At 35.9% G+C, this 24644-nt stretch overlaps 1 protein-coding gene and 1 pseudogene across 2 annotated transcripts in view; both read left to right on the top strand.

Moving 5' to 3' along the window:
- The window catches only part of CNTNAP5 (contactin associated protein family member 5), a 1056232-nt gene that overhangs the window by 49324 nt on the left and 982264 nt on the right, over positions 1-24644 (top strand). The window lies entirely within an intron of this gene.
- On the top strand, positions 11431-11864 carry LOC129071608 (ubiquitin-40S ribosomal protein S27a-like; annotated as a pseudogene).

The following is a 24644-nucleotide window of genomic DNA, read 5'->3' as shown; positions in this document are numbered from 1 at the left end:
GGTACATTCTGCTTTTTTCCTCAAAAACAATGAGTATCAATACCTTGGTCCTTCTCTGACCATTGATGACACATTGACTGCTTGAACATCTCAACAGATGAGATGAGTATCACCTTGACATAGAACTCTGCTGTAAAGAATGCTGAGTTTTTAAAAGAATATATGTACCTTATGTTCATTGCAGCATTATTTACAGTAGCCAAGATCTGGAAACAGCCCTAGTTCCCATCAGTGGATGAGTGGATAAAACAACTGTAGTACATTTACACAATGGAATACCATACCATAATAAAAAAAGAAGGAAATATTGCCTTCTGGATGGCACAGGTGGACCTGGTGAGTATTATGCTAAGGGAAATAAGGCCATCAGAAGAAGACAAATACCATGTGATGTCACTTATATCTGCAATCTGATGAACAAAATAAACTGACAAAACAGAAACAGAGGTATATACACATGGAACAGATTGACAGCTGCCTCAGGAGAGCAGACTTGGGAAGCTGGGTAATGGATAATGGGAAATTTGGGTGTGCCATTTTCTGCCTACATCAGGAATTGTATAACATGTCAGATCAAACAATTAAATGATATATTATATGTAAAAGGCTCAACAAAGTACACAGTAAAGTATTTAATATATACTCACATAGTTTTATTATTACTGTGATTTTATTTTTGATTATGTTCTGATTTTGTATTATAAGCAAAAATGTAGCACAGTTCTCCTGCAATCTCCAGGGCATAAGTTGGTCATTGAGAATGAGGTGAGATGTGACATAACAAAGATAGTTATAATGTGAGCAATAATCACTGAAGTCTATTGAGAGTTTTTCATTTTCTAGGCACTGTATATTTATTAGCTCATAATCCTCACAACAATCTCATGGCAAAGGTAACAGTATTACTCCCATTTGGCAGATGAAAAAAAAAAACACACATACACACACACACACAGTGAGATTAAGTAATTTATCCAGTTTCATATCTGACTTTTGACCAATGCAGGTTTTCTCTTAAATACAACTGGATGAATGAGCGTCCACATGAATAAATGTGTAAATGGATGAAGAAACAAAATAATGCATAGAAGGGATGTTGTTAGCTACGTGACTCACCACCAAAGTAGTAGCATTGTCTTTCTGGAATAAATGATGATCAAGACCAAGCTTGAACACTTCCAAACATGTTTGTATTATAGGCATTTCTTACTGAAGAAAAAAGTGCATTTCTCATAGAAAAAAATGTCCATACCTGGAGTTTCAAAAATACACAATATAAAATGGGACTTTCCAATCAAACTCTCTTAAGTGACTCAGGAGCTATGATTTCTCAGCTGAAGACTTTGACATCAGTCAAAGTAAGTTAATGACTGAGTTAAATTTTTCAGAGCGTTTTGGGACTGAGGATCCAGTTCCAGGAAAATCATGTCAATAGTGGTGACTCAATAGTGGATGGGCTCAGCCATGTCAGTTCAAGTCTGTCTGAGGGGTCCCACGAGTGTTCTTTTGTTGCAGTATCATTCGCTCTTGTTTTTTTCACCAGGATCTGGGTACATGTTCTCTTCATTTTTTTGCTTGGACATTATGTGCTAGCTCCACTAGAAATGCATGTTCTCAAAGGCCAGAGAATACTGTAGTGGAAGTGTTCACTGTGATTCTTCCTAAAATTTTTACTCACTGTACCCTATTGAACAAATCTTTTAGTATTTGTTACATTATTGTATTTCCATTCCAAAGATGAAAAAAAATTTGTTCTAAAGCATAGAAGCTTAACTATTGTCTTTAATCAGTCACAATATGCATTTTTTTGCCTGCACAAATTATTTAAATTTTGATTTTAATTTGTGCAAATGGTGAGTAATCTTTTTAGCTTATATTTGATTTTTTTACTGACATTCATCATTTTACTTTTTCTGATGGAAGCTACTATCTATAAGTAAAATGTCTAAGTAAAGAAAAATAAGGAATATGCAGGCTTTAGAAAAGCTTGTTAATCCCCATTATCTATAAGGCATATCTCTGGTCACTAAACAAAGAAAACCTTAGATGAGGACATTCTGCTAAGTATTGTCCTCTTGCAGGTTATAATATTAAAAATCTAAGACATTCAATAGCTACAAATTTGACATTAGTTTATATATCTAAGACATAAACACACCATTTGACAAATGAAAGATGAGACTAAAATGTTTCAATATCTATCTCAAGGCCACTTAACTAAATAACAGAGTTTGGTTCAGTGTTGAATCCCTAATTCCAGTCCCTTCTATATGTCCAAATTTAATATCTGCTCTTCAAAATCTGCTGTTTCTCTTCCTGAGTTTCTATTTTAATGACTGGCACCATTTTCTTACATTAAACAAACATAATAGTTCAGGCCCATCCTTTTCTCTGCCCTCTATACCATTCTCTCATCTAGTTAACATGGATCTGATTTATTCTACCACATAAATATTTTCTGTATCCTTCCCTGCTCTACATACTTTGAGTCCAGAACTTTTTCCATCCTTTATTTAGGTTGTTCCCACAGCTTCTTAGAGGAATTATTGGTTTTAGGAATACCCTTATGTCACCATCTAATTCTAGCCATCATGTTATCATGTTGCTCAATACTTTTTTCTTTTTCTTTTTTTTTTATTGTATATTTGTCCATGTTGTTTACTTGGTTAGCACATGCTATTGTATCCAGTTCTTACAGGTTGTATCTCAAGCCCCTCATTCTGGCACACGAGAATCTTCATGACTTAGCTCATACCTACTCTCCTACTTTTATTATAACCATCCTTCTTACACATTTTTCCCTACTCTCTCTCATCCCCGAATCTACTCCTCTTTGCCTCTGCTCTGCCATTTTCCCTTAGCTCGGAATTCCACCCTTCATCTTTGCCTAACTGATTCCAGTTTACCTACCTCCTACAATTAAGTTCAGAAATTTTGCCTCCTATGAAGTTATCTTTGTCTCTGATCTCAGGACAAATTCTGTGCCTCTCCTCTGTGATTCCCTGGAACTGTGCATGTATACAGAATATGAAAGTGACTAGCCTTTTCTATGAGTCCTTATTTAACCATCTTCTCACTGCAAGCTAGAAGCACATTTTAATCACCTCCCCCTACCCCGCCATTGGAGTACCTATTACAGTCTCCAGCACACAGTAGATGCTCACAAATGTTGAAAGACTTTTCATGGAATGTAACATGGCTAAAGACAGGGCACAGATTTAGAGCTAGACATAGAAAAACTTCTAGATTTTTTGTTTGAGAAAATCCTATTGCTTAACCATGGCCAAGTCAAGTAGGACACAAAAAGATAGAGTCCTTTTCTTTTATGAAGGTTTTTGTTTTGTTTTTAAGAAAGAGAAATATGGGTCTTCTGGTATTTTTCCATGGGGAAGCCAGCATTCATATTTCTATCTCCACATTGGCAGAAAGGACTCTGGGGGAAATATATCATATTTATTCATTTGTGATTCATTTCATTAATGATTAGAAAGTACTCTAATCTTAGTGATGAGATGCATGTTACTATTGGGTGTCTTGTTATACTTTTGTTTCTTTTTCTGACTTCTAATGATTTTCTCTTGATGGCTGTCTTATTATAGCAAAAAAGATCAAGAGAAACTTGAGACCAGTAATATCTTTCTTTTTTTCTTTTTAAAAATACCTATAGATCCTAACACATGATATAGACAAATTGTGAACTCTGAAATACTAGATCATAAACTGGTAGAAACCCATAACACATAGCAAAGTTCATTTAACACTGAATTTGAACTTGGAAGATCAGGTTATATATCTAATCTCCATCACATCCAGTAATGTTATCTTAGGCTAATTAGTATATACTTCCAAGTATAAATTTCCATTTTATAAAATGGAATATTAGTTTAGGTAACTTCCCAGATTCCTTACAATTTTGATGTTTTATGATTCTAAATTCTACAATTTCAATTTAAATGATTCCAAAGGTATTTACTGAAACCTTTATTCTTACCAAAACCAGCCACAAAATAAAATAAGTCTGGTCCCTGTTCTTACTAAGTTATAGTCTGGAAAATGAATTTTATACTATAACAAACATTAAATGAGAATTATAAAAGCACTTTGATATATAGTATTCAGCACATACTTCTTACACTCAACAAACACTTTTTGAGTCTTTTTATAAGCAATGCCTGGAATAGAAAGGGGAAATAACACAAAGTCTTTTCATAGAGTCTAATAAAGCTAATAGCCATTTATTCAATTGATAATTTCATTTTAATCCATTAAAATATGTAATATTCAAACTGGTATAATACATACAAGATTATAAAGGTGTAGGATTTCAAGATAGTTTCTGTTGTATCCTGTGAGATGGGGCTTCTCTTCAAGATAAAATATATATATATATATATATATATATATATATATATATATATATATATATATACATTTTACACACATACACACACACACACAGCTTTTATTTCTTTGGCTGCAATTTAGTCTTACACTTATGTATAGCTATAAGGAAGCAGATTTTAGCCATATGCCCAGATGAAATTTACTTGAAATCTATTAGAGGACTAACTGGAGAGTCAATTCTCTGACTTAAAGAAATGGTCTTAAAAGTGGTGGCGGGGAGGCAGAGACAAATGTATTTAAAAAATAAATAAATAAAAAAAGAAATGGTCTTAGTTTGGCATTCATATGATTAATGTAGCAGGTAAATTTGGAAGCTCTTGAAGGATTTACTGGCTGAATATGGTAGGAAGTAAATGTGCAGAGAAGTGGGTCTACAACAAAAATCCAGTTAAGGTGCTACAGAAATTATCCAAGGGATGAGGGCTTTTGTTATTCTGAAAAACATTTAAATAGAGAAAATGGTCATTTTCTCTAATGCAGATTCTGATCCAAGAAAGAATCAGAGTATTAAAGGAACCAGAGAGGTGTAGATTGTGAAGGTGTTGGGAATCCTTTATCCTTACACCTGATAATGGACATAGAGATAGAGTACGGTTCATATCCACAAATGCAAGTGCTGCTGTCAGAGAAGTAGAATAAATCTGGGCATAGTGTGTCCATGAAAATTGCTACAGAGATTTGGTCAGAGATTAGTGGACTTATATCCATTTGGGCCCATGAGACACACACCAAAATATGTTGTATTTCCTGGGAAAGAGAAGCCAGGCTTCTGCCCCCTCGCCACCACCCTCCCCTGGAAATGAGAAGAAAGCATGTTGTTCTCACTGCTTCAGAAAACTATCTTGTGAAACCTACAAAATAAGACTTAGAATGAAGCTGATCTTTATAGAAATAAGGGAAGAAGTATGGAAAGAAAGAACACACCTGATGATACAATGGAATAGCTAAATCAATTAACTTTAAGACTTATCTTTTTGGACTTCTGGATATCTAAGATAAAATCCATCTTCATTAAGTGCATCTGATTTGGGGTTTCTACTAATTACAGCAGAATGAACATAACATATTGTGTATGAGTCCCAAGTCTGTGTTAAAGTCCAAGACTTAAGATCACAATCTGATGGGGATGTATAGTTGTAATGATAATATAATTTGTTTTTCAGGCATGGTATGAACAATCCAGGCTATAGGCGTTCCTTCCCCTCATTCAATATGTTTAATCAATCACAAATCTTGTCAATCTTATGACCTTCATACCCTACATACTTTGTTTCATTTTTAATGACATAAACCCAGGTCATGTTCCCATCTTTGTATAGTGGATCACTACTGCAAGCTTCTCACTGGACTCCTTGCATCCATGCACTTTTTAGTCCTCTGTTTTATTCTGTGCCATAAAAATCTGATATTACCATTTCCTAGCTTAAGACAATATATTTTCAACAGTAAGTTAATGCTCTGTGATTAAATATCTTACAAAGATGTCAATAATCAGGATTCTGTCTACCTATCCCACATCATTATTCACCAATCATCTAATCTCTCATGACCAGACTTGGCCTCAGCCTTTCTGAATCTCTTTGAAATCCTGTTAACACATTTATGTACTTATATGCAATTTGGCCCTTACATATGTTTTTCACATTGCTGGGAGTGCTGTTCTTTCAAGGCAGTTTGACTTCCAGCACCCTTTAGGTTTTGACTACAATGTCGCTCCTTATGAAAGTTCTCTTCTGATCCTTGTTTAGATTGCTCATTTAGTTTGCTCCCTTCCGCTAGACTGCTCCAATTCCTCTGTCCTCAATTTTTCTCATTCTCAAGAATAATTGCTTGTTTGCCTTATTCGTACAGGTTCTAAACTGTCTTGTTCACTGCTGTAATCCTAGTGCCCTCCTAGAGTGGGCACTTCTTACTTAACTAAAGAGATGGGTCATTTGAGACCGTGGATAGTCTAGGGCAGGCACAGTCACTGATGATAAGTACAGTTGGTTACAATTCTTGCAAAATAAAAGCAATTAATTACTCAGTGCTCTATCCTAAGGTCAAAACAAATGACTCACATTCAAAAGAATGCACATATAACACTGGTGAGAGTTCCTGACTTAGACCTTGAGCCATATCATTCCTCCTGGCCAATTCCATTCCAAATTGTCCAACCTGATACCTATGTGCTTCAGAGGTAACTATTCAACCTAATTCTGTGGGTGCAAAGAACAAGAGATCTGCCCACGGCCACAGGTGAGCCAGGATGTCAGTGCAGACATTAATATGTCACAAATAGCTGGGGTTAGAAGTCAGCCAGACTGATTTAAAATGCTCCTACTTTGGTCTAGTTTCTAAATCACCTGAGTGTCTGTTTCCACATCTTGAAAATGGGACTAATTAATTCTTTAAAGAATTATACTAATGTAGCCTTTATATACATAACAGTAACTATATGCTTGGGAAAATGAAGCTCATCATTATAATAACACAAAAGGTCCTAATTTAGAACACAAGATGAATGGTGGTAATGACCAACAGAAATAGGAAATCAAGTTCTGAGCAATAGCCACTTCTCATGGTTGGTGTTCTCAGTTTAATGTGGCTAAGCTATAATTCACAAACTAGATTCAATCAAAAGTGGAAAAAATCCAATTTAGTTCAGTGTCGATACTAATGTTAGTCTCTACCTGAGGGTTTAACAGCTTAAAGTCCATCTGCTTCATAAAGCTAAAAAAGGATGATGTGTTCACAGTGTGATTTTGGTTTCAAATTGAGAAATACTTTCTAAAGCTATTGACAATAAGTGGCTATGCTCTCGAGGTAGAATTTCAAAGCATCTTTTGCTACAGTCAGAAAAATGTATCCCTGTAACCATCTCAGTGCTGGGTCTGAAATCTCTGCTCAGCTACAATGAGTGTTTGTTGTGACAGCATGTGTGAAGCAGAAGTGGAAACATAAGTGGGGGGCAGTGAGGACAGGGTAGGGAGGGACAAGATACACTGCAGGAGGGGCGCAGCAATCCTTCTTTCTCCCATTCCTTGCAGAGGGTTGTGGAGAGTGGACACTCACACAAACCTCCGGGATGCTTCTGTTTAATCCAAATAATTTCACTTTACACTTGAGCAGAGAATAAACGCATGTTACATTTTGAAATTATTGCATTTCCTGAAATATAAGATAGACTTTATTTCATTATAATATTTGGAGATTGGTACATGCATATTTAATCTAGTGATGAGTATTTTTCTCTTTGAAAACTGTTATTAATTTAATGGTTTATGGCATCTGAGCATTGAATAAACATGACATATACTCTTCTAGGTGGCCAAGTCCCATGTTTTTAAAAGGTATAATTTTCTTACTTTGCTTGGAACCTTTGAGGAAAAGACGTTACATGGTTAGTATTCTGAGACCCCTCTTGTGTGTTATGCTCTTATCCAGATAGTGCTTCTACCTGGCACTGGATTCAGATAAATTTTAATACAAAATACTTGCATTATTTTCTCATTATTAAAAATCAGGACATTGGAAAACACAAAACAAAAGGAAGAGAAAATAATCACTATGAACCCACCAGCCAGAGAACACTATGAATCATGCCTTCGACCATACACTTCCTAAACATTTTCAATGCACTGTCAAAATGTTTTAATGGTACTGTCTTTTTAATGTATCAATACATGTGAACATATTTCTATATCAATACATTTGTTTATAACCTCATTTTAAGTGGCCAAGTAGTATTCCACTATGTAAATATGTTACTGTTTTAACCAATTTTCAGAATTTGAATTATTATACTGTATTGTAATTTATACATCTATTCACCTGTTTGTTTAGACTATAAGCATATCTATAAGACAGGAGCTCTGTTTTATTCAACTCTGTATTACTTAGTAGGTGCTCATTAAACATGTTTGTGGATTTGAATTAGCTCTATAAACAAAAAAAAAATACTTGAGATAACATGCAAAGTCTAGGAAGTTAACATATTACTTTCCTGTGTCTGCTGTAAAAATTTACAACAAACCTGATTTCATAAAACAACAGAAATGTATTTTCTCACAGTTTTGAAGTCCAGAAGTATGAAACACGTATAACTGGGACAAAAATGAGGTGTTAACAGGCAAGTTCCCACTGGAAGCTCTAGGGTAGCATCTGTACTTGGCCTCTTCCAGCTTCAGGAGTCTGTCAACATTCCTTGCCTGTGGCTACATTGCTCTAATCTCTGCCTCCAAAGTCACATTGTGCCTCTCTTTCCTGTGTGTAAAATTTCCCTCTGCCTAGCACTTAAAAGGACAGATGTGCTTGCATTTAGCTCCCATACAGATAATCCAAGATAATCTCTTTCTCTCAATATGATTAATTTAATCACACCCAAACCATTCTAGTTTTTGTTTTGTTTCTGTCATATAAGGGAAATTTATAAACAGCAGCAACTAGGACATAAATATATTTCTTCTTTTGAAGAGGTAGATATTTTTTGACTAACCATTAATTGCACAGAAATTCAGCTACAACTTTTAATCTTAGGTTGAGCTTTTCCAAGAAACTTATTGAATAAGGAGAGTATGTAGGAGGATTTGATACTATTGTTAAAAATATCCTTTTCTTTAAAAGATTTGGTGTTTGGTGAAATTAGGGCTATTAGTTTTCTATTGATTTAAAAGGCCCAGTGATTCAATATTATTCAATATCATTATTTGAAACAAAAAGAACATTACATTTACTTTTACTTATAAATAAACCTGGTAGGTATAGCAAAACAGTCCTACAGTAGTTAACTGGAGAAAGTGAGAGAAATAAGTAACAAAACCAAACAAAAACAATTGAAGACAAGAAGGAAATTGATGAGAGATTTGTTACACTGAGAGAAGAGTGCAGAAAGGATGGTGCCAGTAGAAAACTTTTATTCTGTCAGTCCCCTTTTTTTTAACCTGGGATCCCTGGGCCTTTTTTTTATTATTATTAAATTTATTAGAATGACATTGGTTAATAAAATTGCACAGGTTTCAAGTGTATGATTTCATAATGCATCATCTGTACACTGCATTGTGTGTTTACCACCAAAATCAAATCTCTTTCCTTTTTCATAGATTTGGCCTCCTTTACTCCATACTACACTCCCCTACTCCCTTTCCTCTGGTAAGCACCATAGTGTTGTCTGTATGTATGCGTTTTTGTTTATTTGTCTTGTTTGTTCATTTGTTGCTTTCAGTTTTATCTCCCACACATGAGTGAAATCAATTCTCAAGGTCCATTCATGTTACCACAAATGGCGGTATTTCATCTTTTCTTATGGTTGAGTAGTATTCCATTGTATATATGCACTGCATCTTCTTTATCCACTTCTCTATCAAAGGACACTTCAGGTGTTTCCATGTCTTGGCCACAGTGAATAATGCTACAATGAACACAGGAGTACATATATTGTATGTGTACAAATAAATGCCTTTTTTTTCCCATCCCATCCCTCCATCCACAGTCAATTCTGACTCAGTTGTCCATGTCCATAGGTCATTCATACACGTTCTTTGTCTAGTCCCTTCTCCTTCTTTTCACCATTTTCCTCCTACCCCATCCCCTGTGGTCACTTTCAATCTGCTCCTTCTTTCCATTCCTGTGAATTATTTTGTTCATTAGTTTATTTTGTTGAATAGATTCCACTTATAGGTGATATCATACGGTATTTGTCTTTCACGGACTGGCTTATTTTTGGGTAGGTACCTAAAAGAGGAATTGCTGGGTCATATGTTGACTCTATTCTTAATTTTTTAAGGAAACTCCATACTGTTTTTGGTAGTAACTATACCAGTTTACATTCTCATCAGCAGTGAAGGAGGGTTCCCTTTTCTCCAAAACCTTTCCAGCACTTATAATTGTTTCTCTTGTTGGTAATAGCCACTTTAACAGGTGTGAGGTGGTATCTCCTTATAGTTCTGATTGCATTTCCCTAGTAGCTAGGGAAGTTGAACATCCTTTCATATTTCTGTTGACTATTTGTATGCCTTCTTGGGAGAAGTGTCTGTTCAGGTCCTCTGCCCATTTTTTTAATTAAATTGTTGGGGTGTTTTTTGTTGTTGTTGTTGTTGATTAGTATGATTTCTTTACATACTTTGATAATAACTCCTTATTGGAGATATTGTTTGCAAATATCTTCTCCCATTTGGTTGGTTGCCTTTCTGTTTTGTTTACTTTTTTTTTTTAATTGTGGAGAGGCTATTTATGTTGATGTAGTCTCATTCGTGTTTGCTTTTACTTCCATTGCCTTTCCATAAGTTCAGGACTTACTAGCCTGTGACTGATAATCTGAGTAGAGAATGAAGTGTGGGGCAAATGGGTAAAGCAGGACCTATAAGTTTCATCACCTGATACCTCGTGTCTCCAACAATCACCTTATAATCAGATCTATTAGTAATAATAATGAGTGTCATTATTATTATTTGTTCAATTTTTAGTATTACTATTATTTTACTATTACTGTTATTTTTCTTAATCCTCATTTACTATGGGCAAACTGTAGTGGTATCCATTTTACATAGTTTATGTTATTTAATCTTCACAGTAATACAGGCTGTTTTTCCTTGTGACATTTGTAACTGTGCAAAGTAGACTCAATAATCACTGAGAACAAGTGCAATTATTTTGTGACTTTAAAAAAATCACTTTCAAATATTATAAACCTTTTTTTGGTTGTCTTAAATGTATAGGGATTAGGAAATAGTAAAAATAATACCTATTTCACATGAATTAGAAATAATAGAAACACTTGGTGCACTTGTTTGGTTTTGTAACATTTCTCTCACTTTCTCCGCTTAACTATTATAGGACTATTTGTCTATACCCACCAAGTTTACTTATAAATAAAGGCAAATATAAGGTTTTGATTTATTTCCCAAAATACTTAACAAGAATAGTTTGAGCAGTGCTTGACTTCTTCTAATCAGCTTTTGCTACAGTCAGAAGAATGTATCCCTGTAACCATCTCAGTGCTGAGTCTGAAATCTCTGCTCAGCTACAATGGGTATTTGTTGTGACAGCATGTGTGAAGCTCTCGAGGTTGAACTCTCGGATACAATAGAAAATGTGAAGGCCAAGATCCAGGATAAGGAAGGAATTCCTCCTGATCAGCAAAGACTGATCTTTGCTGGAAAGCAACTGGAAGATGGACGTACTTTGTCTGACTACAACATTCAAAAGGAGTCTACTCTTCATCTTGTATTGAGACTTTGTGGTGGTGCTAAGAAAAAGAAGAAGTCTTATACCACTCCCAAGAAGAATAAGCATAAGAGAAAGAAGGTTAAGCTGGCTGTCCTGAATACTACAAAATGGATGAGAATGGCAAAATCAGTCGCCTTTGTCGGGAGTGTCCTTCAGATGAATGTGGTGCTGGAGTTTTTATCGCCAGCCACTTTGACAGACACTATTGTGGCAAATGTCTGACCTATTGCTTTAACAAACCAGAAGACAAGTAATTGTATATGGGTTAATAAAAGGCATGAACTAACATTTAAAAAAATTATTACATAATTATTACCCTGTAATTGTTACCCTGTTATTATTACATAACAATTTTTATTATCCTGCTTACATCATGGGGTAATCAATGAACTGCTCTCAGCCCTGGAGAATTGTCATACTTCTTCCTCAGTTCAAATCATGTTCTAACATTTTAGCTTTTATACTTTCACTGTCATGAAATATCTGGGAGTGTGTCTTGAATGTAGAATTGTCTGTCATTCCTCTGGGACACCTTCATCTTATTTGTTACAACCAATTGTCTTATTTATGTTGATAAGCTTGCCTTCACTAAGTTTCTCTCGCTTCATATCGAATCACTTGAAGGGCAGCAGGATCAACACTATCAAGATCAGCTATCTGTTCTGTGTAACTCCATTTCATTAAGTTTTAATTTTATTTTCAGTGTTAACACTTCTCAATTCTTTAATGCATGTTCCTTGTTGTTGCCCAAATCCCCCTTTCAACTATCCACATTTTCTAAAATGCCATATTTGTATCACTAGGAACAAGGAGGCAACACAACTACACGCTTTGTTGTTTGTTCATGAATTGAATAACAGATGCAAAGTGAATGGTCACCAACAGACCTTGAGAGAAGTCGTGTGACTCACCACTGGCCATAATGCTCATCATTATTTATGCGATTGCTTGTGGACTAAAGAGCTAGCAAAACTTGTCCTTTGTGCATTACTCACAAATAATGTACCATGATAACAATCTCATTGCAGAACTGTGTTTTTTAACTGCATTGTGGTAAGTAAAATGTGTGTATGTCAGAAATATGCCAAGTGAGGACTAACTGTAATACAAAATAAGGACTATTTTTCCCATTTTATAGAAAATAAAATTGAGGCTAAGGAATATTAAATTATTTACTCAAAGTGTTAGTTGGTGAACTCAGAATTTGAATTCAAGGAGACTCATTCCAGGTAAGAGCTTAACCTTCATATTCTTTGGATTCTGCTTGGATCTTATATCAACACCCTTCTCAACAATGAAATAAACCCTGATCACTAATCTCAGGTAGCTCTACTACTTAGGGGGGGTGTAGCTGATTCTGTAGCAGCTCTAGTCCAGAAAGGACCCTAACCTTGGCTAATTGAGGAGCCTCCAGCTCCTTAATTTTATTGACTATATAAAAGACTTGGGAGGAACTATTGAGCATGTATGATAATGTTCACATTTGATGTTTGCTATTTCTGCATTGCTAGTATTCTAAATCCCTTGATTATGTCTACTTGGTTGAGAATTCCAAGATTGCCCTTTCTTTTCCTCCCCAGTGAGGTATATTGGACCCTCTCTCAGCACCATCTCTGCTATTGTATTTTTTATTCTAGAAACACCTTCTTTTTTAAAAAAATTTATTTAAATTTATTTTTTTCAAATACATTTGTCTCTGCCAACCCCCCACCACTTTCCCTTGCCCCTTCCCTCCCTCAGCTCTTCCCCTTTGGTGTTGTCCATGAGTCCTTGCTATATGTTCCTTGACTTTCCCCTTCCCTTCCTTCTCCCTGCCCCCCACTTCTTCCTTCTCTGTTCTCTCTGTTGATTTCTTCTCCTTTCAGTGTTGCTGGTCTTATTTTCCTTGCATCTTTGTATTGTTGGTTAGGTTCCGCTTATAGGTGAGATCATATGGTATTTGTCTTTCACCCCCTGGCTTATTTCGCTTAGCGTAATGCTCTCTAGTTCCATCCATGCTGTTGCGAAGTTTAGTAGTTATTTTTTTCTTTCTGCTGCGTAGTATTCCATTGTGTAAATGTACCATAGTTTTTTGATCCAATCATCTACTGATGGGCATTTAGGTTGCTTCCAACACTTGGCTATTGTAAATTGTGCTTCTATGAACATTGGGGTGCATAGGTTCTTTTGTATTGGTGTTTTGGTGTTCTTAGGGTATAGTCCCAGCAGGGGAATCACTGGATCAAAAGGCAGTTCCATTTTCAGCTTTTTGAGGAAATTTCACACTGCTTTCCACAGTGGCTGCACCAGTCTGCATTCCCACCAACAGTGGACTAGGGTTCCCTTTTCTCCACAGCCTCGCCAGCACCTGTTGTTTGTGGATCTGTTTATGATGGCCATTCTGACCGGTGTGAGGTGGTACCTCATGGTGGTTTTGATCTGCATTTCTCTGGTGGCTAGTGATGCTGAGCATCCTTTCAAATGCCTCTGGGCCCTCTGTATCTCCTCCTTGGAAAAGCGTCTGCCCAGGTCCTTTGCCCATTTTTTGATTGGATCGTTTGTCTTCTTGGAGTGGAGTCGAGTGAGTTCTTTATATATCTTGGAGATCAAACCTCTATCCGATGTATCATTAGCAAATATATTTTCCCATATGGTTGGCTCCCTTTTCATTTTGCTGATGTTTTCTTTTGCTGTGCAGAAGCTTCTTATTTTGATGAAGTCCCACTTGTTTATTCTTAGAAACACGTTCTTGATGCATTTGAAACTTTCTCTCACTCATTTCTGTCACCATAAGAGGACTATATGCAATTCTCATTTCTTCCCGGGTAGTTCCTTAGCTTTTTTTCCCCCCATTTTTAGGATAATGTCCAACTCTCATTGTCTAACAAAGACATGAAATAAACCTGAGTATTTGGTGTAGAAGTATTAAATTTGTGCACAAGAGGGAAGGAGAAAGAGGTGGGTGGGGGAAAAGGAATGGAAGGGGAAAATCAAGAAACATATAGCAAGGACTCATGGACAAAACCAAAGGGGAAGGATTGAGGGAGGGAGAAGGAGGAGGGGGTAAGGGGAAGTGGTCGGGGGAAGGCAGAGACAAATGTATTTGAAAAAAATAAATAAATGAATTAAAAAACAATTGTGTACAATTGTTGACAAAACTGAAAGAGATGAAAACTTCTCTTCTGTCCACATAGTAAATATCAATTCTTTTTATAAAGATACTGGACCACTGTCTTCCTTGCTTCTATCATTTTCCAAAAATACTAACAAATTTAAAGATTAAAACTTAGAAAGAAATTATTAATTGTTCCAAAAGGATGGTGCTAGAGTTGGAGCCAGGATATTACTATAAAAGAAACAGTCCTAGGTATGAAACCCATCGACCTGCCTGTGAAGACCAGCTCCATCACCCACCTACCATTTCTGTAACTTAGGAAAAGACTGAACATTTCAGAATCTCCATGACCTCTTTACAAAATAAATAAAAACTTAAGCGCACATTATTTTTATCAGTAAAGATTTAAAGAGCTCATGTAAAATGGCTGGCATCTAAAGGGGTTAGTCAAAAGTCAAGCTTTATTATTGGAAGAGGGGGCACAATGGTGTGTAAAATTATACATAATTTTTAAATTCATTTATTTATTAATGTAGAAATCTGTTGTAGTATTCCCTGGTATCTGTGTTTCAATTATTATTGTGAGGAAGGCTACACACCAATTTGTTAACTATACCTTGGATAACATTCTTCTGAATGTGTCTCAATACAATAAGTTTAATGTAACAGATTTAGTCAGAGAATTAAAACCAGAATATGAATTTTGTTCTGGGAGAGGTCACTGATGTATGATGACCTCCTAATTGTATGTCAAAGCTTCCAAATTCACAGTCCAGTTCTAGATTCCTGGCATTTGTGTTGCCATAAATTCTTAGGAGATCTTACCTGAAAATTCCTATGTACTTGTGACGACATGACAGTATGACATGAACTGAACACATAACCAAGGATACGTTGACACAATCTCTGGCCTCTCACAATATTCATTTCAATAAACCTGATATTTTGTTACCCAGGGTCAGACTTCAAGACTCTTCCTCTTATTGTTTGAGCTTTGTATCTTTTTTTAGAGTTCTCAATGTTATCATATCTTGGATTTAAACTATTCTTCTTCACTCTTTCTCTTTGATTAAACACAAGGGTGAAGTATATTAAATCTAATATTATCTTTAGATAACCTAGGTAAAATCAGAAAATTCTTTCTGGCTTTTAAGACAACTTAAATGGGATTAACTTTTCGGAGTTAGGGGTCTGACACTGCTATAAAAAGATTGAAACTGGGAACTATTTCCTCAGGCTGTATTGCTGTAAGCACCACAGAAAAATGAGGGTGTTTGGATGTGGTTCTCCAATGCTATAAAATACCTTCCTTGATTTCCCTTTGACTGGGGGGTGTTTTTTTGTCTTCCCATTATTTGTGAGATTCGTCTTTTTTGCTTCTGCTTCTTAAACTGATCAGTCTTGACTGCTTGGCTTTGTGGTGCGAACTTCTATGGTAGGAGACCACTGTTTTTTTCTTTTTGAGTCTGCATCTGATGATGTCAGATGCTGACCCTGTCTGATCTTAGGCAGTCTATTGGAGACTTCCAGTAATCTACTCTCTGTGACTGTCTCCTTGAGCTATTAATCTAGTCACTGTGCATTCAGTGGGTGGACTTAGAAATCACAAGGTGGGGCAGAGTCCCTCCAGGGGGCAGGGTTATTGAATTTTGTCACCTGATGCCACTCAGGAGAGTGGTCTGCCTGAGCCGGATAGGTGCTGCCATATGGGGGAGGAGTTGGCACCAGGATCCTGCCAGCTACTCACTCCATTCTTTCCCCAAAGCCTCCATCTCCAATCTCTCCTCAACTGTCTCTATACCACTCTGCACCACTGTAGCTAGGAATCTACTATCTGTGGCTGCTATTCTGTACTTAGCAGTCAGGATTGAGCACCATTGGGCCAGGGCAGAGTCCATACTGGGAGCAGGGTTATTGTGTCCTCTCATGCTGCTGCTGCTCAGGGTAGTTGTCTCCCCGAGCAAGATGGCTGTTGCTGTATGGAGAATGAGTCTGCCCAGGGATCCCACCACCTACTCTCCCAGTTTTCTCTCCAAAGCCTCCTTCCCATTCTCTCCTCAAGCATCTCTAGCTCACTCTGCCCCTGCCTTTGCCAGAGACCAGGGTAAATGGCTGCAAACAAAAATTGATGTGTTGCCCTTTAAACAGCTCTTTGCATTTCCAGCCACCATCTCTGGCAGAGAGCAACCGTGCCATTTTAGCAGCTCACTGTTATCTGTGTACTTTTTGGGCTCTGGTGCTGTAGGCTGGAGGTCCCCATTTTTGGTTTAGATCCCATTTTTCTCAGGAAGATCCAACTGGCCATTTCAATATCCTTCTGGTGCTGCCACCCATGAGTGTGCCACTAACCTTCTCGAGTCTCTGCCCACTCCTTACTAGTTAGGTTGTGGTAAAACTGATTCTTTTGTCTGTCTGAGGTTATAAGTCTCCTCTCTCCCTGTTGTTCAGTTGTTTGTTCCAGGTGATTCTTTCACAATTTAGTTGTAATTCCAGATTGGTCCTGAGAGGAGGTCAGTGTGACTTCCACTCACTCCTCTGCCATCTTGATTCTTCCCAGAAAGAACTAAATGAAACAGAGGCAAATAAACTATCAGATATTGATTTCAAAACAACAGTTCTAAGAAACCTCAATGAGCTCAGTGAGTTCATAGAGAATTACAAAATAGTACAGGGAAACTACGTGGAACTTACTGCAAACTATATCAGCATGAAAAAGGACATAGAAACTATCAGTAAGAGACAAGAGGAAATGAAGAATACTATTTCTGAATTTAAGAACAGAGTAGAAGGAATCAAAAACAAGCTATATAAAGCAGAGGAATGAATCAGTGAGCTGAAGGATAAGGGGAAAAAAGCTCCCAGAAAGAGCAAGAAAAGGAAAAAAGACTCAAAAAGAATGAAGAGGCATTTAGAGAAATGCAGGACAACCTGAAACATAGTAATATCCATATAATAGGGGTGCCAGAAGGAGAAGAGGGGGAACAAGGGATAGAGAACAAAGGATAGAGAAGAGGAACAAGGAATAGAGAACCTGGAAAAAGTAATGATGGAAAACTTCCCTAATTGTAGGAGAGAAAATGTCACATAAATCCAGGAAGCACAGAGGGTCCCCTTCAAGAGGAACGCAATGAGGCCCCCTCTAAGACAAATCATCATTAAAATGGCAAATATCAAAGACAAACAGAGAATCTAAAGGCAGCAAGGAAGAAACAAGTAGTAACATACAGAGGAACCCCAATACTGCTAGCAGCTGACTTCTCAACAGAATCATTACAAGCCAGAAGGGAATGGCAAGACATATGCCAAGTCATGAGAAACAAAGTCCTGCAACCAAGACTGCTCTACCCAGAAAGGCTCTCAATTAAAATGGAAGGCAAAGTAAGGAATTTCCGAGACAAAAGAAGGCTAAAAAAGAATACCCTTCCACCAAACCAGCATCGCAAGATATGCGAAAGGGATTGTTTTAAGATGTAGAAAAGGAGTTTATGAATACCCAGTTTCTTTCACAGTCACCAATACTTGATATTAGCAACATTTTTAACTTAATCTGATTGTGAGAATGATGTGTTATTTTGTTCCTTTATTATTTGTTGAAACTAAACCTATTTATGTATATTTCTTGCCGATTTCTATTATTTTTAAAAAGCTTTAAATGACTTTTTTGGTATTCTTTATCCAGTTTTTGATTAAATGTTTGTAGAATTTTTCCCTAAGAAAAACAAAAACCAAAAACTATTAACCCTTTTTTTAGATATGTTGCAAATACCTTCCTATTCTATTGTCCTTTAACTTTTTGATATGTTTATTACTATGTAATCTTAAATGTTTAAAATAGGTGTATTTTCAATATTTTACTTTAGAGCTTCTGGGTTTGGATATTTTACTTCAGAGTAAGAAAAATATTAGTTTGTATTTTCTCCTAAAATTCCTTACATTTTATATATTGATTTAACTTACCTGAGTATTTCTTGTATAATGTGTGAAATAGGGTTCTATATTTGTTTTATTTAAAATAATAGTGGTTCATGAACTTTATTTGTTGAATAAGCCTTATTTCCCTCTTTATTTGAAATATCTATTTAATTACATGTTGCATTGTTTGGTATATGCATGTGCTTCTGTAATGCTCATTTTATTTCATCGATTTATTTGATTATCTCTGCACTGGTGTCATGTTTTAATTGTTGAGATTTTATAATGAATTTATTTATTTTTTTAATTTATAATGGATTGTGACATTTAATAAATAATTAATTCAATCTGTCTGTAATACAAAAATAAAGAGAAAGAAGGAACTCCTACCTTTTGTGACCACATGGATGGAACTAAACAATATTATGCTAAGTGACATAAGCCAGTTGTTGAAAGACAAGCACCATATGATCTCACCTATAGGTGGAATCTATTCAACAAAATAAACTAACAAAATTAACCACAGGCATGGAAACATTTAGCAGACTGACAGTGTCCAGAGGGGATGGGGAAGGAGGACAATGTGGAAAGAAGGGGAAGGGACTTGACAAATAACATGTATGAATGACCCATGGACATGGACAACAGAGTGGGAATTGATTGTGGGAGAGGGGATGGGTTGGGATGCCTGGAGGAGGGCAAAGGTGAAAAAATTGAGACAAAGGTAATAGAATAAACATGATTTAAAAATTAAAAAAATAAAAAAATCTTCCTTTATAACATAGTAAGATAGAAGGAACAATGACAAAAGAGTCAAATTTATTTGTTAACTCTATAAATATATGTTGACTTAAAAAGAAAATATTAGCATATATAGAGAACCAATAAAATGTCAAAAAAAATCTAGAATTGTTCTTTTGAAAGGACAACTCCTCTTTGAGTTGTTGTATATAACCATTGAATCTTATTTTCTTGTGATTCTATGTGCACTTATTCTTGCAGACAGTATGCTTACAACCCAGATCATGTTCTACATATTGAAATGCAGTCTGTTATTTTTTCAACAGTATGTTGTGAATATCTTTCTACATCTGTAAACATATTTTATGGGTTTTTAACCGTTTATTATATAAAGGGATGATACTGTTTTTTGTACACATCTTTTAATATACCCTTCAGATAAAGACTTAGAAAAAAAAGTCTGGGTTAAATGATATAAAAAACATTCTAAAATGCAGGTAGCTATGAAGTGTCTTGGGTTCACATTCCTATCTCCCTGCTTACTAGACATATGATGTTAGTTCTTAATTCCAAATTATTTTTTTGGCATAAACACATTGGTTTTTTCTCCAAAGGATTATTTTCAATAACCCTTATGTGACAGAGTTTTCAACTAGAAACAATTGACAGTTTTTAATCATTTTTTATGAACTGGGTATTCCATTAGAGATAAAATCACTTGATCCTCAGAACCAAAATTTCATCAATTTAATTTCTTATAATTTGTGTTACTTTTATAATAGAGACTGAAACAGGAATTGGTTGCACATAGATTCCTTGTGAAGTGATTCCAGGAAATACAAGTAAGAGAATGGGAGAGTAACATAAAGAGGGAAAGTCACTAAAATTGGCATAAGTATGATAGCCTCTGAGTATAATACACATCAAATTCACCTGGTAGAATATTGAATGCGGTTTTCCAGTCATGCTGGACAATTGAGAAACTCAGAGTGCCCAGAGCCATTCTGTGAAGTGTTCCTGGAATGGGACAGTGGGTCCAAAGATAATAAATTTTGATAATAAATGATCTAGAATTTTCTGACTGCTTTTCTATGATTCAAAATAATGCCAATTATACAATAAGTTGATTATTACAATTCCTCCAACACAAAATCAGGAAATCAGACACTAAGATTCTAAAATGTCTGAAAGAATCTAAGAGATCACTTTTTTCAGAATATCAACCATGATAAGAATTCTTTTCTCAGAATCTTTGATGTATTTTGTTAGATCTGATTGAAAGACTTCCAAAGATAAGTAGTCATTGTCTCTCATGAAAGTCTGCCACTGTATTCATAAACAGCTTTCACAGTGGTTGTGTTACTGAAAAACGGACCTGGTTGGGGATACTACTAAAGAAATAATGCCCCCCTTCCCCAGGATCCCTCTGTTCTAGGTTCTTTGACTGCCACCCTTAAAAGTTATGGCTCTCAATGGCAGAGTTTTGTGAAAAGGAAAGGAACTATTTATTCAATAGTTTTTCAGGTTTTTAATAATAGCTAAATGTCACTGTTAAAAGTCTCAAAATTCATTTAAAACACCCACCAACACACACAGTCCTGACTTCCCCCCTTTGCCCAGTCATGCCAGTAACAGGCACCATTCTTCGTAAGAGAAAGAACAAAAGTCTGGGGCTTGGCTAGACAGGCTTCTCAAGGCTCCCAGGACCATCAGCTGTCTCGCTGTGATCTCCAGTTCTTAACCCAAAACCACATGGACCTTTCTCATGGCCCAGTAGCCAGAGTCCTTTCTCCCCTTTCCTTCCTGCAAGGTCTTTGCATTGTTCCCCTGTGTCTGTGTCCACCTTGTCTTTCAGGCAGGCCCTGTCTCTCCTTTCCAGTTACATCCAGGGTTAAAGTTATGCAAACCTTCCTGGTTAGCTTGTTGAGATGCAAAATAACCATCTTTGCTTATGAGGTCTGAAGCTATCCTGCTGTTAATGACATGCAAAGTAACTCTTGATAACCCTGCTCCAAGTCTCCCATCCCCCATGGAGACCTGCCATGTGAGAGGAGGTAGGAGAATATCTTACATTTTTCTTGAACACCCCAAGTTCTGGACCCCGTTTCAAACCCCCTCTTTGGGGGACTCTGGCTGTGACCAGTTACAGTTGTGGTCATAGACCACATACACTGCTATTTATTCATAATTTTGTTTTAAAACCATTTTTTTAATTGGGTATATTTTTAACAAAGAATGTATATATTCTGAGTGAAAATCTTGTATTACTAAAAGTATTAGTTTTATTTTTTTCTAGTATACATTTCAATGAGCGCATAACAATTAACATGAAATATGTTAGTTGTTAACACCAACTAAAATCACCCATATGGGCCACTCTGTAGGAAACTCTCCTCATGAGTAAGAGGAACTTAGATCCCATTCATCACACCTAACCGTCCTTCAAAGTCATGTACATGCCAACATTTCTCCTCTCCAAGCTAAACTTCTAAAGCTTCTTTAACTGTGTCTCCTGTGAAATGATTTCCTGACTGTTCTCCATCCTAGCAATCTTTTTGTAAGATGCTTTCTGGTTTGTCAAAGTAGCTTTTAAAATGTGGAAGTTTTTTTAAGGTGTTAATTTATAACTTGTCTCCAGAAAATGTAAGCATCCCACTGTAGCTTTCTTTCCTGAGCCACAGATATAAGGACCTTTCTTCTGGAAAGTGTAAGTGAATCAACTTTAGTAGGGGTCCCCAACCCTCTGGTTTAGGCCTGTTAGGAAACAGGCCACGCAGCATGAGGTCAGCAGCCAGCATCCAGCGAGAGAGCCAAGCTTTGCTTGCATTACCATCTGAGGTTACCTCCTGAGCTCTGTCTCCTGTTTCCCCACCCACCCATGGTCTGTGGAAAAACTGTCTTCCACAAAACTGGTCCCTGGTGCCAAAAAGTTTGGGGACAGCTGAACTATAGGATGAGGAATTTCTTATGGTGCATATTAAGTTCCATGTGTGTTTCTTTGATTAGTGGATTGGTTAGTGTGAGTCTGTCTATATATGAGCATGAGTAAAAAATCAAACACAATTTTTTCCAAGGAGGATTACCATAAAGCAAATGTTTTACCCATTCCATGTTTTAATTCAAGTTTTTATTTTGAGATAATTACAGATTCACATGAAGTTGTAAAAGATAATAGAAGGAGATCCTATACAGTATACATCTTTTACCAAGTTCCCCCAATTGGTAATTACCAATTGTAAAATGATATTACAACATTACAACTATTAATATGTCAAAATACAACTCCCATTACTGCAAGGACCCTCATATTGCCCTGTTATAGTTAGTTATTTGTGTGAAGATACATTTTCATTTCCATGAGATAAGTACCCAGAGGAACAATTGCTGGGATATATGGAAGCAACATACTCAGTTTTTAAAAATCCTGCCAAATTGTATTCCCGGTGACGGTGTGTTTTAGATTTCTACCAGCAATGTGTGGGTGGTACACTTTCTCTACTTCCTTGACAGCCTTTAGGGTTGTCACTATTTTTAATTTTAGTTGTTCTGATAGCTTCAAAATGATATCTCATTGTGGTTTTAAATCTGAATTCCTTTACTTCCTAATGGCATTGAACATCTTTCATGAGCTTATTTGTCATATGAATACCTTGTTTGGTGAAATTTATCTTTATTTCTTTTGCTCAACTGTAATTGAATTGTTCACTTACTATTGACTTTTGAAACAATTATATATTTTAAATGCTACAATTATATATATTAAATGTTGAATATGTGGTTTGAAAATATTTTTCCCACTCAGTGACATGGATTTTAATACCATAAATAGGATATTTTGTATCACAGAAGTTTTTAATATGAGTGCAGTTGATGTTATTTTTATAAATCATGCTTTTCCTGTCAAGCCTAAGAAAACACTTGTTTTTAATTGAATTTATCAGGGTAACATTGGTTAATAAAATTTTATAGGATTCAGGGGCATAATTCTATAATACATTATCTGTTTATTATATTGTATTCACCACCTCAGATCGAGTCTTCTTCTGTCACCATTTATCCCCTCTTTATCCTCCTCCACCTTTCCCTACCTGCTCTTTCCTTCTGATAATGTGCATGCTGCTCTCTGTATCTAGGAGGTTCTTTTTTTTTCTTTTGCTTACACCCCTTCATTTTTTTTCACCCAGCCCCCATCCTCTTCTGCCTCTGATAACTGTCAGTCTGTTCTCTGTATCTATGTCTGTCTCCGTTTTGCTCATCAGTTTATTTCCATCAGATTCCACATATAAGTGAGATCATATGTACTTTTATGTGATGACAGGTTTTTTCACTTAGCAGACCCAGCAATTCCACTTCTGGGAATATATCCAAAGAACATTTACTGATAGATCCCAATGATTTGCTGCTGTATTTTCTAAAAATTTTAGTTTTATGTTTACATTTAAATTTCTCTATGATTCATTTTGAATTTTCTTTTGTATAAGTTTTAAGAATTTGATCAAAGTCTTTTAGATTCTTTTTATTAAGTTGAAAATTTCCCACTCTATTTTTATTTCCTGAGAGATTTTATCATCAGTGAGTGTTGAATTTAATCAAATGCTTTTACTGCATTGATTAACATTATCATAGGATTTCTCTTGTTCAGCCTGCAATATGGTTGTTTCCCTTAATTAATTTTAAAATATTTAACCAGGTTAATGGCCCAGTGGAGGGGAAAGAGAAGAAACATACTGTTAATAGTATATAATTATTTATATATATTGCTGAATTCTGTCTGCAAATATTCTTAAAGATTTCTGCACCTGTATTCATGAATTGTACATCTACATATTTATAGTACTCTGTATAGTACACATATATTTATAGTACTCCATAAATATACATTGAAGAATTTTCCTTCCCCTCTATTTTCCAGCAAAAAAAAATTTGTTTAGGATTGATGTTAATTCTTTGGTAGAATTTTTCAGTGAACCTATCTGGGTGTGTAGATTTCTTCTTCAGAGGAGTTGTAAAAAAATATGAATTTAAGCTTTTTAAGAAAGTTATAGGACTATCCAAATCATATATTTTATATTTGCTGATTTGTGGTAGTTTGTGTTTTTAAAAAATTTGACTATTTCATAAAATTTTCAAATTTATGACAGAGATTTTTTCCCCCCATCACCTATTATTCCCCATAGAGCCTCCACCCAACCCCTCTCCCCTGCAGTCACCACACTGTTGTCCATGTTCATGAGTTCTTTCTCTTTTTTGCTTAATTCCCCAATCCCCTCAGAACCATCTCACTCCC

This window comes from Pteronotus mesoamericanus, unplaced genomic scaffold (genome assembly GCF_021234165.1).
Source record: "Pteronotus mesoamericanus isolate MK-2021 breed Mesoamerican mustached bat unplaced genomic scaffold, CSHL_Meso_final contig_27, whole genome shotgun sequence".
NCBI lineage: Eukaryota > Metazoa > Chordata > Mammalia > Chiroptera > Mormoopidae > Pteronotus > Pteronotus mesoamericanus.
Note: the sequence above shows the minus strand (reverse complement) of the source record. Positions and strands in the feature narration are given on the sequence as shown.